Consider the following 12,923-nt stretch of genomic DNA (forward strand, 5'->3'; position numbering starts at 1 on the left):
AATAATTTTTCCTAAACCTTTTCTCTCCAGTCAGGTTTTGCATTCCCCTTTTCTTGTTATTTTCTGAGTTTTGACAATTTGTACTTCTGAGCCTTCATCTCAGCCTATTACAAAGAGATAGTCAATGGAGCAAGTAATTTAGCTGGCGGAAATCAGTCTGCCTTCTGATCTACCTCCTACAGACCAAAATACCTTATCCATTATCCCATATTGCTAATAAAAAATTTATGTATTAAATAAAGAAAGTTTATACATTTCAGAACTGACAAAGAATTACATGGGGATTAGCTGTATAGTTAAATCATTACATTGATTCAAAAATGCTTTTAAAACCCTACAGGAAGATTAACTTAACTCTTTTAAGCTACACCAAAATAAACTATTCATCTCCCCGTAGCACATTTCATCCAGATGTAAGCCATGGAAAAGATTAGCTTAGTGGTTGGAAGTCCCTGAAATCTCAGTATGCAAATAACCTGTGTATGATGGAGTGAAAGCATACACTTTTATAAGCACACATGTTTATGAAGACATACTTACAGAGCACAACTGAAGCAACTGTCTATAGCAAGGGCCAAAGAGGTCAAAAAAAGTGGGTGAGGGGAAAAAAGCTTCACTTCTCACTTGTGTTACTTAGGGAAGAAAAAAAAAGCACCATCTTTAGGTAGCAGGACACTTTGCCAGAGCAGAAAGCAGTGACACTCAGCAGGCCACATGGAAATGTACAAACTGTGACAGACTACCCTCTTTTCACAGTATTGTGCTGTTCTTATAATGATCATCGTGCAGCAACCCAGATGATTAACTCAATATGCAGATAGCTGCCTGGCTTATGTCAAACATGTGTTTCTACCCACTGCTCACCTGGGAAGCACCTTCACTTTATCAGACTCTATCTACAATCAACATAAACTGAAGTGTTTTTGTCCAGCCAGTTCTCACCATTGTATATTCATTGGCTGGGCTTCGCTGCGAGAAAAAAACAGCCCAGTTCACTGAGGTGCAGGAAGGAGGATTATGATGGGAGAGCAGGAGCTTTTCAAAACATTGAAGGCAGGAAGAGTGGAAAACAGGAAAGTGTATTTTAAAAAATGCCCTTTGCAAAATACCCCTTAACTTCAGGCCAAGGGTAACAGATAGCAACACTGGTAGCAAAGCCAGACCTGCAGTGCAGAATATAATAAGAAGAAAAATTAAATATTGATCATGTCTTGCGTCAAACAGAGAAACAAAGACACAGAGGAAAGAAATCAAGTGAAGAGGTAACATTTTATACATTACTAAAATCTTCCTTTATTTGCAATGTGATACTCAAAATCAGATTCTCAGTAAGAGCAGGGATGCAGGTCAGATTGTCTGTCAGTCTTACATGGTTCAGAGTCAGGGGCACAAAACCTCTGCTGGACTGGATTAGACCAGAACTCCTTTTTTCTACTCCAGACACGTTTTTGCTATCCTATTGTGAGAGTATGGAGACCTTGAACAAGTCATGCCACCAGCTTGCAGGCAACATTTACTTTCTGACCCCCAAAAGAGTGCGCGGTGCATGGTGAGGTTATTCTCTCACTGTCTGCATGCAGGGGATAGACCACCTCAGCAAATGCAGTCCTGCCCACTTCTGTGCAGACACAGTGCCAGACAGCTTCAGTGGAAGCACAATTAGGTAGATGGCAGGGAAAAAAATCTGTAGTGAATTCCATATGCTTCCCAGAGACAGAAACATTTTTGGAAACTCCCCTTGCTCCCAGAGGGACACTGGTGAGCAGAGGAGGATGCTGAAACCATAGCAAAGTAACAAAGCTTTTCAACTATCAACTTTTTACCTGAAAGAGTAAAGGGAGAGGATACACTGCCAAGCTGAGAGAGTATATTGCGTGTCACAAGCCCCTGGTCTCTGGCTTCTCTCCACACTGAGATGTGTTTCCCTGGGCAGTGGGAAGAGAGGGCCCTGAGTGAGCTGAACAGCTTCTCCAGCAGAGCTGTCCTGTCCTGTCCACAGCCAGAAGCACCATCAAGGGTCTGGAAGGAGATTCAGGCAGCATTTAACCCATTTGTTCTCCAGTGCTATTCAGCTAGACTGCAGGGGATAGGCACTGATTAATAGTAGCTGAGGGCATGGCCTACTCCTTAAGGAAACTCCTTGGAGTGCCAAGAGCCTTATCAGGCTTGGCCAGTTTACTGCCTCTGCCAACCTGTACCTCATATGGGGATGTAAGAACATATTTGTAATGGGTAACTAGACAGATAGGAAATTTTCTAAAATAATACATCTGTTAAAACATTATTTCATCCACGTTCAAGCTTATGAGAGTTGACCAGGAGTTGAACTCAAACTGGTGTAGTCTCAAATTCCACATGAAAACCGTGGAATCATACCAAAGTTGTGTGTTATCAACCTGACTAACATTACTGAAGTTTGGACTCAGCATGAGTTTCTGGGGGTCCTCGGTGAATGTCACTATTGATTAAGCAGAAGTGAAAGAGACATTCAAGGAGTAAATCTTGACACTGTGTAACTGTGTAAAACACTGTGTAACATTATTATACTGTCTTCTTAGCAGAAGGAAGCAGTTCTTCCTCAGGAGTCCTACCTCACTGTTTTTAGCAATTTCCAATAAATAGACAATGTCCACAGAAACCTTGTGGGTCTCAAATGTAGCAAACTGGAAGGGCTGAATTAGGGTAGATTTGCAACCTTTCTACTTTAAGTCACCTGAGATAAGTACTTCTGAACCTTGCTGTGTTTAATGCTTCCTCCCTCTTCGTACCCAAAGGCCAGGGTTTTCCAAAACAGAAGCACTTCAGGCAGCTTGCAGGGGCAAACCAGTTTGGGAAGAAGGAGACATATAACTTTTTCATGCTCTTGTTTCAGGCATAGAGTCACAGAGAGTGTAAGATCTCAGGACAGTGGGATTAGAAAACAAACCCATAGACAGTAATAGCGTAACTATCTGCTGCATAACAGGAGAGACAGTCCAGTAAGATACTGTGGTGCTCATAGTCTGAGTTCCAGTTACCTCAGAGCATCCTGCTGCTGCTGAGCATTGTGCTGACGCGATATCTCAGCTATGCTCTCAGAAATGCACAGAGCCAGACCTGCTCAATGAGATGCAGGCTTCAGCTTCACAGCAGGGCTCAATGACAGCTTGCAAATGCCAGCCTCTCATGTGGATCCATCTGTGCTGCTGCTTGCATCATCTCCAGCAGTAGCTGCTCGTGCTTGGTGTCTGTAGGGGGTGGAGGGACTTAAGCTATAGGAAGGGGAGCTGTGCTCAGCATGCACAAGGTGTGCAATTGCATTTAAATCAGAGTGAGGAGACTGTCTGTCAGACAGACCTCTGTCATCTGTCTCCAGACATGACAAATTGCATTTCCTCTCCCTCCTCCAGCCTCACAGGGTGGGGACTGGGAATAAAGGACAGTGTTTTTCTCTTCTTTGGTTAATGGTTGGTGATTTGCATCCTCACTACTTGGTCATGGCAATTTCACTTCTCCTCTTGCAAGGTCACCTCTGTATGAGCTGGAAACCATTTTGCTACCTGTGATTTCTCTAAGCCAGACCTGTCAAGGCTTTTTCCAAAGTTTGGCTCCACCCTATGCTTCCCTTTTCTGGAATTCACAGATCTTACAGTAGGGAGCTTCAGCAACTTACAGGCATGCACAGTTCATCGTATCCTTGTGGGACTTCTGACTTCACAGCTGCCAGCAGGATTTTGCTGTATAGATGTGTCCTTTGTGACAGTGTTTTTTAGCTGTTTCCCTGCTAACCAGCCAACTGGGCTGCCCTGTGGATATAACATCAGCTAACCACCAGACTAACAGTTGGTCACATTCTCAATGCTGTGAAAACTCCCTTGTTTGGGGCTGTTATTTGGAACAGGCCTTTCCACAGACACAATTTACTTCCCAGGACTTGTCAGAGATACCTGTACCACATGGAAGTCTTCTTCTTTGCAGGTAAATGACTTAATTACAGAGTCTTCTTGAGTAGAAAGAAAGCTTCTTACAAAGCATATTTTAATTTCTGGCTGCAGTAGTACAGTAATTTCACAACCATAAGGCGCACCAGAATATAAGGCGCACCCCCTGGGAGTCAGAAAACTTTGCAACTTTGTAGATCATATAAGGCGCACCGGACTATAAGGCACACTTTTTTTTTTGCTGCTAAGATCCGTGCCGCGCGCAACAAAGTAACGAATTAGTAACGGAAACCCGCGATCGTGGAGTTTACTGGCAGGGGCTCAATTTGGAAACATTTTTCATAGATCGGTGTAGGCTTTCAAGGGCAGCCCCAGGTGCCCTCCCCATGCAGTGGGCCCTGGCACTTCGACCCGCCCCCAGTGCCGGCTGGCGCGGCTCGGCTTAGCCACGAGGTTGCCTCCCCCTTGTGGCTCCGTGCTGCCGAGGTGCTGTTCCCCCTCACAGCTCCGCTCGGCTCGGCGCTCCAGCTGTGCTGCCTGTCCCTCACTGGGCTCGGCACTGCCACCATGCCACCCATCCCTCACTTGGCTCGGTGCTCCTGCTGTGCCGTTCCCCCTCGCGGCTCCATTGTGCTGCCATGCTGTTCCCCCTCGTGGCTCTGCGGAGCAGCCTTGCCACCCGTCCCTTGCTCAGCTCAGCGGCATGGCCGCCCTGCCACCCATCCCTTGCTCGGCTCAGCGCACCGCGGCCATGCCTGCCCCTATCAGCTGTGGCCCCACTGCCCCCAGCACTGCGGCCCCGCCAGCCCCTATTGGCTGCAGCCCCGCCGGCCCCTATCGGGCTGTGGCCCCACCAGCCCTTATCGGGCTGTGACCCCTCGGCTCAGGCTGCCGCACACAAAAAGGTAACGAAGTAGTAACACCTCCCTGCCCGCGCTACTCCTGGTGCCTGGGGCCGCCTGGGGCCGCCCCCGGCCTTCCTGCCCACGCTGCTCCCGGTGCCTGGGGCTGCCCACGACTGCCCCCGCATTGCTACTCGGCACTCCCTCGGCGCCACCCCCCCTCACGGCTCTCACTTCCGGGGTGGTAAATGTCACAACTTTGTACATCATATAAGGCGCACCGAACTATAAGGCGCACTTCCAGGTTTGGGGAAAAGTTTTAGTCAAATCGGTGCGCCTTATAGTCATGGAATTACTGTAATTGCACACTGCTGCGCCCTGTCTTTGGAGCTGTCCCAAAAGTCAAATGCCTCAGGAGTTTTCTAAGGTGCTTTTGATGTTCTTTCTACTCTTAAAAAAAAAAAAAAAGTTTAAAAAAAATTCAGTGTCAATTGCCATAAAGTTTATTTCACTGTGTTAACTCTGCAGTAACATTGTTAACCTAACAGTTAACATTCTGCCCCAACATTCCTCAAAGAGATGCAGAATTTGGTCTTTGATATCTTAAAAATCTTTTGTGACTAAGGAGTGCAATGTTTTCTGAACTTTTTTGATTAGCAGAAAAGACAAATGTCCAATACTGCTCCTGACCTAATGTTCCTCATACCAGATATCCATTTCAGACATGGAAAATTTTGTTTGGATCAACGTTAAAGCCTCACTAGATACAGAGAAATGAATCATAGCTCAAAAACATGACATAGTGAATGGCAGCTCCAATTACATTAGCTCATGTGAGACATGGAGAAAGAGGGGAAGATCTCCAGGTCATCTTGGACAGCTTCTGATTAACAGTCAGCTCCTGAGGATGTGATTTTTCTTTTTTTTTTTTTTTGCTTGGATTACATGATTAGGAATAGATACCCTCTGCCACTGCTCTAGACCAGTGAGTACCAAACACCATAGAGCGAACAGTTTCCTAATTAATATTAAGATACATTTTGCCTGTTCAGAAGTGCATGCCACAAGAAGCACCATAAGAAAGAAGTCTTTAAATTGAATACAGTTTTCTATTGATGGAAGATTTGTTTCACATCCTGAACCCTGAATGTCCTGTAGATCCTCCAAAAAAGTCTCCCAAGGATATTTTGTACTATATCGAGGCGGTGAGCTATACATTTGGGGTGATAAAAGATTAGGAAAATGTGAAGAAAGAATGCTTTGAAACACATAACATCATTTGTCACCTATTTACAGATGATGTTTTTATCTGTCTAAAGCACTTTTAATGCTTTCTTTTGAAGACATTACATACAGAGCATTCATTCTATACGTAGACAAAGTCATACCAATAATAACTAATTTATTTATGATAAATTTCTATATAGCAGTGATGTAAAGCACATTTCAAAATGTTGGAATGAATAACAACATAAAGATGTAATTACTGGTGCTGAGCATTCAAACAGAGGTAAATGCTCTATAATTTTATAATCTGTAATTTTTGCAACTAACAGCCATGATGAGTGGTGAGAGCAGAGGGATTTAATACTTAAACCCATCTCACCACAAGTGGTTAGGATCAACCTTGTGCTAGGCAGACTATCTAAGAATGTCACACTGTGAAGCCCTACCCTTTTCTTCACATCTTACAGCAGGGACAACTGTCACAATAAAAATCCAAGGCAAGTTGGACTTCTGTCGACAGTAAACTTGGAAACTTTTGCTTTCCAGATCCCTGACAGTGAGCTGCAGCAGTCTTACATGACTGTTCCTTGGTGCTCAGCGCAAAGGACTGGGAAAGCAGCCATCTTCCACACCTGTAACTGCAGTTTCTGAAGCCACTGTGTGTGCAAATGGCACAAGAACGCAATTTCCCTGCTCTGTAAGTGCACAAGTTGCCTTCAGTCTCCCCACAAAATGAATTATCATATCCAAAGGTGAGCTGTGGATATGATGGGCATGTCTTGCTGTCCACAGCCGGAAAGGAAAAGGCGTCAAGAGTTCAAGAGTCCCTTTGGATTTCTCCTTCTGTCGGCATGGGGAGCATATGAGGGTGGATTACCCAAGGAGCCCTCTGGAGAGACGAACCTCTTTCTTTCTCTCATTCAAACCATTCACTAGATCCCCTTCTGAAAACAAGGCAGGAAGTTAAAGGTGTTGCATGGGATGCTGCGTAGGATCATAATTCCTGCTGCTCACCATTTTAACTTTTTTGATATGCTAAACTCACTTGAAGATGTGATGTGAGTGTTGAACTTTTGCTTCTGTAAATACCAGGCTTCCATTTTTTTCCCAGCTGTGCACATAAAAAGATACTTACTCATAATAGACTATTTCTAGTATAAACAAGTTGGTTTAATGTATTTACAGACAGTTCATAGACTTGCTGCACCCACATTCAAAGTGAATTATTTTAGTGTGCATCACTCAGAAATACTACCAAGTATTAACTTAGAAAAACCTATGAATATGTGAAATAATTAGGATGAATCCTCTAAAGCTGAAGTATGTATAGGAAAGAGATGGTAAATAATTCTTGCATGTTTTGCTACCATTATGCATTGCATCATACACATGATTTTGGTCTCCCCCTTGGGATAAGCCAGTTATGATGTGATAAAGCGCTGGTCTATCCCTTACTTACATAGGAATTTCACAAAGTAAGAGACTGAAGAGATCTAGAAAGATAGATCTTCCAGGAAGCTCCAGAGGTGCCCACATTGCAGAAATAGAAAAGGAATAATGTCTACTCACTGATGGTGTACAACTGTAGGACTGTTTGATCCAGCAAAAATATTTTGTATTTTGCTCTCTGCGCAGTGGGTTGATATGCAGTTCCCACTGCTTCACTTGGGTGCTATCTCTGATCCCTGGAAGGATTGCCTACCCCCTGAGCAAAAGTTCTATTGTACCTCGGAAGGCACTGGTCTTCAAGGTGCTGGACCAGCCACCTGGAGTCCTTTGACAATGAGACCTTGGAAGATGGACTATTGGTGTTTCAAGGCAATAACATTACGTTATTTGCTCGCAGGGTCAGTTTTGGCATGGGTAATGCTGACACTCACTCTTTTTGCTGCATCCCATAGCAAGGACCAGCTCACACAACCTTAAGGCTAGAATTTTGCTGCATTTGCCCCTCCCTGAGCAACAGCCCCCTCAGACAGAAACTTGACTCCTAGTAATTAGTCCTTCTGAAAAGTAGAGTGCTCCCTCCCTTTTGGGGAGAGTGGGGGCAGGATACAAGGGACAAGGGGATGTTTATGTGTTTCCTTTCTTAGAATGAGAAAAAGATTTGTGCTGTGTCCTGAAACTGTATGTGTCTGGACAGCGCACTATTTATAAAGAAGGGTGAACAAGTGCTATCCCCTCCTCTTCTAAATGTCTCAGTCTATGAGAATGCTTCCCATGTATGTGAAGTATATTATGTTTATTTAGCAGGAGCCTGGTGCTGCAGGCCCTGACAGTCAATGTGGGCCCTGCCACAAGCAGTGAGAAGTTTGTGGGCCTCTGCCTCCATCTTTTCATTTTAAATTTCTCAGTCAGGATGAGGCCTTACTGAAGGTATTTTGCTCCATTTTTGTCCTAAAGCTGCTTCATTTTTTAAGAATGGGTAAAGAGCTAACTGCCCAAAAGTTCTTCCAGGAGCAAAGTGTGAGAGCAACTGCTTTCTGCAGGTGGTATCTCATTAACAGCAGGAGCACCACTTTGACTGCCATCCCCACACCTCAAAGCATCTTACAAAATCAGGAATCTGAATGGACTAGCAATTGTGCTTTGCATTTCCTGGAAAGCTTTGACTAGAATTGGCAATGCCGTGCACTTAGCTGAACTGGTTGAAATAATGCAACTTTAAGTCATGGGTGTACTGAGAGGCTGTAAACACACAGAAAACAAGGTAAAACACCAAGCTCCTTCCTGAACTTATGCCACTGAAGATCGTCCAGTCAGCAGGGAGAATCTGTGGTTAGCGGATGATGTTCATCACATCTCTCAACAGCTTGCAGTATAAATATGTAATGGGCACAACAGGCACCAAAGATTTGAAGAGGCATTTGAAATAACTAAAATCATTTAACAAACTATATCCTTACAAGACCCAAAGACATAACAACTCTTATGTGTCACTCAACCAGAATGCCAAATGCTATAATTCTTTGCACTGCTCATCAACTTTTCTTACATCTATCTGAATGCAGATGTAGTATAAATTGCAATGTATCTTTCAGTTTAGAAGAGTATCTTGACAGAAATCTTGCAGTAATATGTAAGCTTTGTTTTTAATTTCAAGTACCAACACCTAGTTAAAAACATATGTTATTTGCTCAGGTTTTGCTACACAGACACTGACAGGAGAGCTTTTGTTTATGTAGGAACTGTTCCATGGCAAGTCTGCAGGCAAATACCTCCCTGTCAGGTACAATCTGCTCTAGAAAGTTCCAGGACTTTCCTTTTTAATAATTTTCCTGATGAATAAGCCAGGTTGCCACAATTATTTAGATTCTTGTCAGTATTTACTTTGACTTTAAATCAGAGTCTTCCTTCTCAAGAAAAGCTATGCCTGACTCAGGCTTACCATTCCCTTGCTCTCTGAAGGTCGGACCTACCTACTCTTAAAATGCAATCACCTCTTTGAAGCAAACCACTTATATCACCATAAAAACCTATTATTGCTGTGAAAATAGAGATGTGCCTGTTGTGACTGTTGATTGAAATGGGAACATTTTATTTTCATAATTTATTAACCTGTAGAATTTAGCTCACATTAGAGGTTTCTCTTCAGTGTAAAGAATTGTGCTGTTGATCAGATTCAGAATTTCTATTTAAAAATTAAAAATATGTCATAATAATATGTGTGAGTGTTAGCAAAGTGAACACATACGGTTGCACAGGAGCCTTGCTCATCCTGACCCTGGGGTACTCATCCAGCCTCAGGGAGCTGTTGGTCTCCTTATGCGCTAGTTCTCTTGAAAACTGTGTTTTGTCTGCACTTCAGAAGTACAGTCTGAATTTCAACACTTACCAGAGCTGCTAAGTGCTTACTATGACTGAATGTTAGGAAACCAGAGGAGAAAAGTCCTTGACCTCCTCCTTATGCCTGCCTTGCACTGAAGAACAAAGTATATTTTCCTTTAATTAAGTCACTGATGGCTCTTCTCAAGATCTTTGCTGTTTTCTTGCTTATATATAAGATGCATGCAATCTGGCTGAAAGGTTGGTATGACTTTGACATGATCATAAAATCATAAAATTGTGGAATCATTTAGGTTGGAGAAGACCTTTCAGACCATCAGTTTCAACTATTAACCCAACACTGACAAGTTCAGCACTATACCATGTCCCTAAGTGCCATGATCCTATGTTAAACTCTTAGAAGAAAGTCACAGAGATGTTGGCAGTGACACATTAAATTTTTTTAAGCATTCTTACTCATGTTGTTTTTCTTGTTTCCCAGCTGCTCACTCCCAATGCAGTGCCCATTTACTGCAGTGTCTTTGGAGACAAGCTGGTTGGATTTTCCTTTCAATATACTGATCTCTAGCTTAAGAGCACAGAATTTAAATGTCAACGAAAATATTTCAAAAGCTTTCTATTTCCTATGTGTCTTTTTAAAAAAAAATCCATGCTTAAGACTAAATGTAGTAGTAGCTGTTACAATCTCAATTGAAAAAAGAAAAATGTAGTATTTTCTAATTTTTAAATGCTTGTACAATCTTATTGCACAGTTAAATACAACATACCTGTATGTTTGTGAACTGTAATGTCCACACAAGGGGTAAACATAATCCTTGTCTGCTCATAATAGGAACTGGGTATCTTTCATTGCACAAAAAAGCAGAATTTGAAGTGCATGTACATGTCACACTACAGACAGAAGGGTAAAAAAATATGGAAGAACTGTGCTGCTGTTGCTAAATAATCAAAAAATATTTTCTCCTGAGAAATGATTAGGCTAAAACCCTAAAAATTTGGACAAATCTGATGTAAAAATGCAAAATTACTTCCCCCTTTTATATCTCTAAACTTGATTAGGCCTAGCATTGTATGTGTATAAAAATACATATACAGTGGTGCCAGGTCTTCTCATTTAAGACATTAGCGGCAGCTTTATCATCTATTTGAAAACTACGATTGTACTGATGTTGGAATGTTCTCTAATTCGGAAACATAGTTGCAGTTTTCACAGTCTCAATTTTCTGTGATTTTGTAGGTTATTTTAAAGACTTCTTAGAGCTGTAAAAACCTCTAAAAGTGTTAGGCTGCTTCTTTGCAAATGTAAAAAAACATAGATACATGCATGAACTAATTCTTAGTTCATTTCCACAGCAATTAAATAGGAATAATTGTACCAGAATTCCACCAGTTTTGCACAGCTATGAATGTGAGAAGGACCAGGTCTTGCTTTTTAATTACCATTTTGATTATCTATTTGATTTGAGGCTTTGAAATGGAAGTCACAATGAAGATCAAAGGGAAAGGCGTGTGCTCATCATAAAGCACTGCCTTCATGTTGCGGTGTCCCAGCGTCTAAGTGACATTAGAGCGACATCTCCAGGACCTTCCTGATGCATCATCCTGTCCAGGAAACCTTTCAGAAGAGATGTTTGGACAAATGAAAAATAGCATCTAAACATACATCTAAACACACTCCTGACAGAGATAACACAAGGAGAAAAGTCTGCTTGCTTCGCTACCTGTCCACAAACACACCCCCTACACAGGAATCTCTGCTCTGTACCGGATGCAGGTGTAGGATGCTTGTGGTGGGGATGCATGACTCAGTACAGCCTGACTCTTTGGGATAGGATGGATGGCCTCACTCACCTGGGCCAAAGTGCACAAGGAGGTTGGATGGGCTGTCAGTTGCAGCAATGTGTCTGCAGGAAAGGGCATACGGAGAAGGAGATAGACGTGGATCAAGCAAAATCTAGTATTTATCTTCTGCATTCATTAAAGCAGTGTCCTTGATGGTGTCAGTGTGAAGATTAGTCTATCTCATTCCCTCTGTTTGTCCTTCTGTGATGAGAAGGAGAGGCTGTTGCAGGGGCAGTACAGTCTGGTTTTGGGAGCTGAATTTTAATGTTGGCCCAGGTAACCTGCTCCCACACAGTCTCTTCAAGGATGGAGCTTTCAATGAAAGTGTGCTGCAGGAATCTAAGGCTTGAAGATCTCTCTGGAGGTAATGTAATTTATTTCCTGGGAGTATCAAATCCACTTCAACATGTATTTGTCTAACCCTTTTTTAGAAACCTCCAGGATATTGATCTTCCTTCTTGATATTTTTGATACTTTTCTTTTTCTTTTTTTGTAATTTTACTTTCCCCAAACTAAAATTAAAAATCCTAAATCCCTTGTGTTTTGTGTAGCACTTATCTCCCTGGTACTTCTCTGAGAATTCAATAATTTATCTTTCATTATGCCAATCCCCAGAATCTACACAGGCTGGGGATGATCAGAGCAGCCCTGTGAGAAGGACTTGGGGGTACTGTGGGTGAGAGGCTGGACATGACCCAGCCATGGGCACTCCCAGCCCAGAAAGCCAAATGTGTCCTGGGCTGCATCCAAAGCAGGGTGGACAACAGGGGAGGGAGGGAATTCTGCCCCTCTGCTCTGCTCTGGTGAGACCCACCTGGAACCCTGCACCCAGCTCTGGGGTCCCAGCACAGGAAGGACATGGAATTGCTGGAGTGAGTCCAGAACAGGGACACCAAGATGATCAGAGGGAGGGAGCACCTCTCATATAAAGAAAGGCTGAGACAATCGGGTTTGTTCAGCCTAGAGAAGAAAAGGCTTTGGGGTGACCTAATTGCAGATTTCCAGTACCTGAAGGGAGCCTACAGCAAAAACAGAGGGGGACATTTACAAAGGCATTTTTAGATTATATATGAAGTAAAATGTTCTTTGCTGTGAGGATGGTAAGGCACTGGAACTGGTTACCCAGAGAAGCTGTGGATGTGCCATCCCTGGAAGTGTTCAAGACCAGGTTGGGGCCCAGGATGGGGCTCTGAGAATCCTGCTCTGGTGGAAGGTGTCCCTGCCCATGGCAGAGAGGCTGGAATGAGATGATCTTTAAGGCCTCTTCCAACCTAAACCATTCTACTCTTCTATGTACAGAGACCAA

Source organism: Catharus ustulatus, chromosome Z, assembly GCF_009819885.2.
Source record: "Catharus ustulatus isolate bCatUst1 chromosome Z, bCatUst1.pri.v2, whole genome shotgun sequence".
In the NCBI taxonomy this organism is placed as follows: Eukaryota; Metazoa; Chordata; class Aves; order Passeriformes; family Turdidae; genus Catharus; species Catharus ustulatus.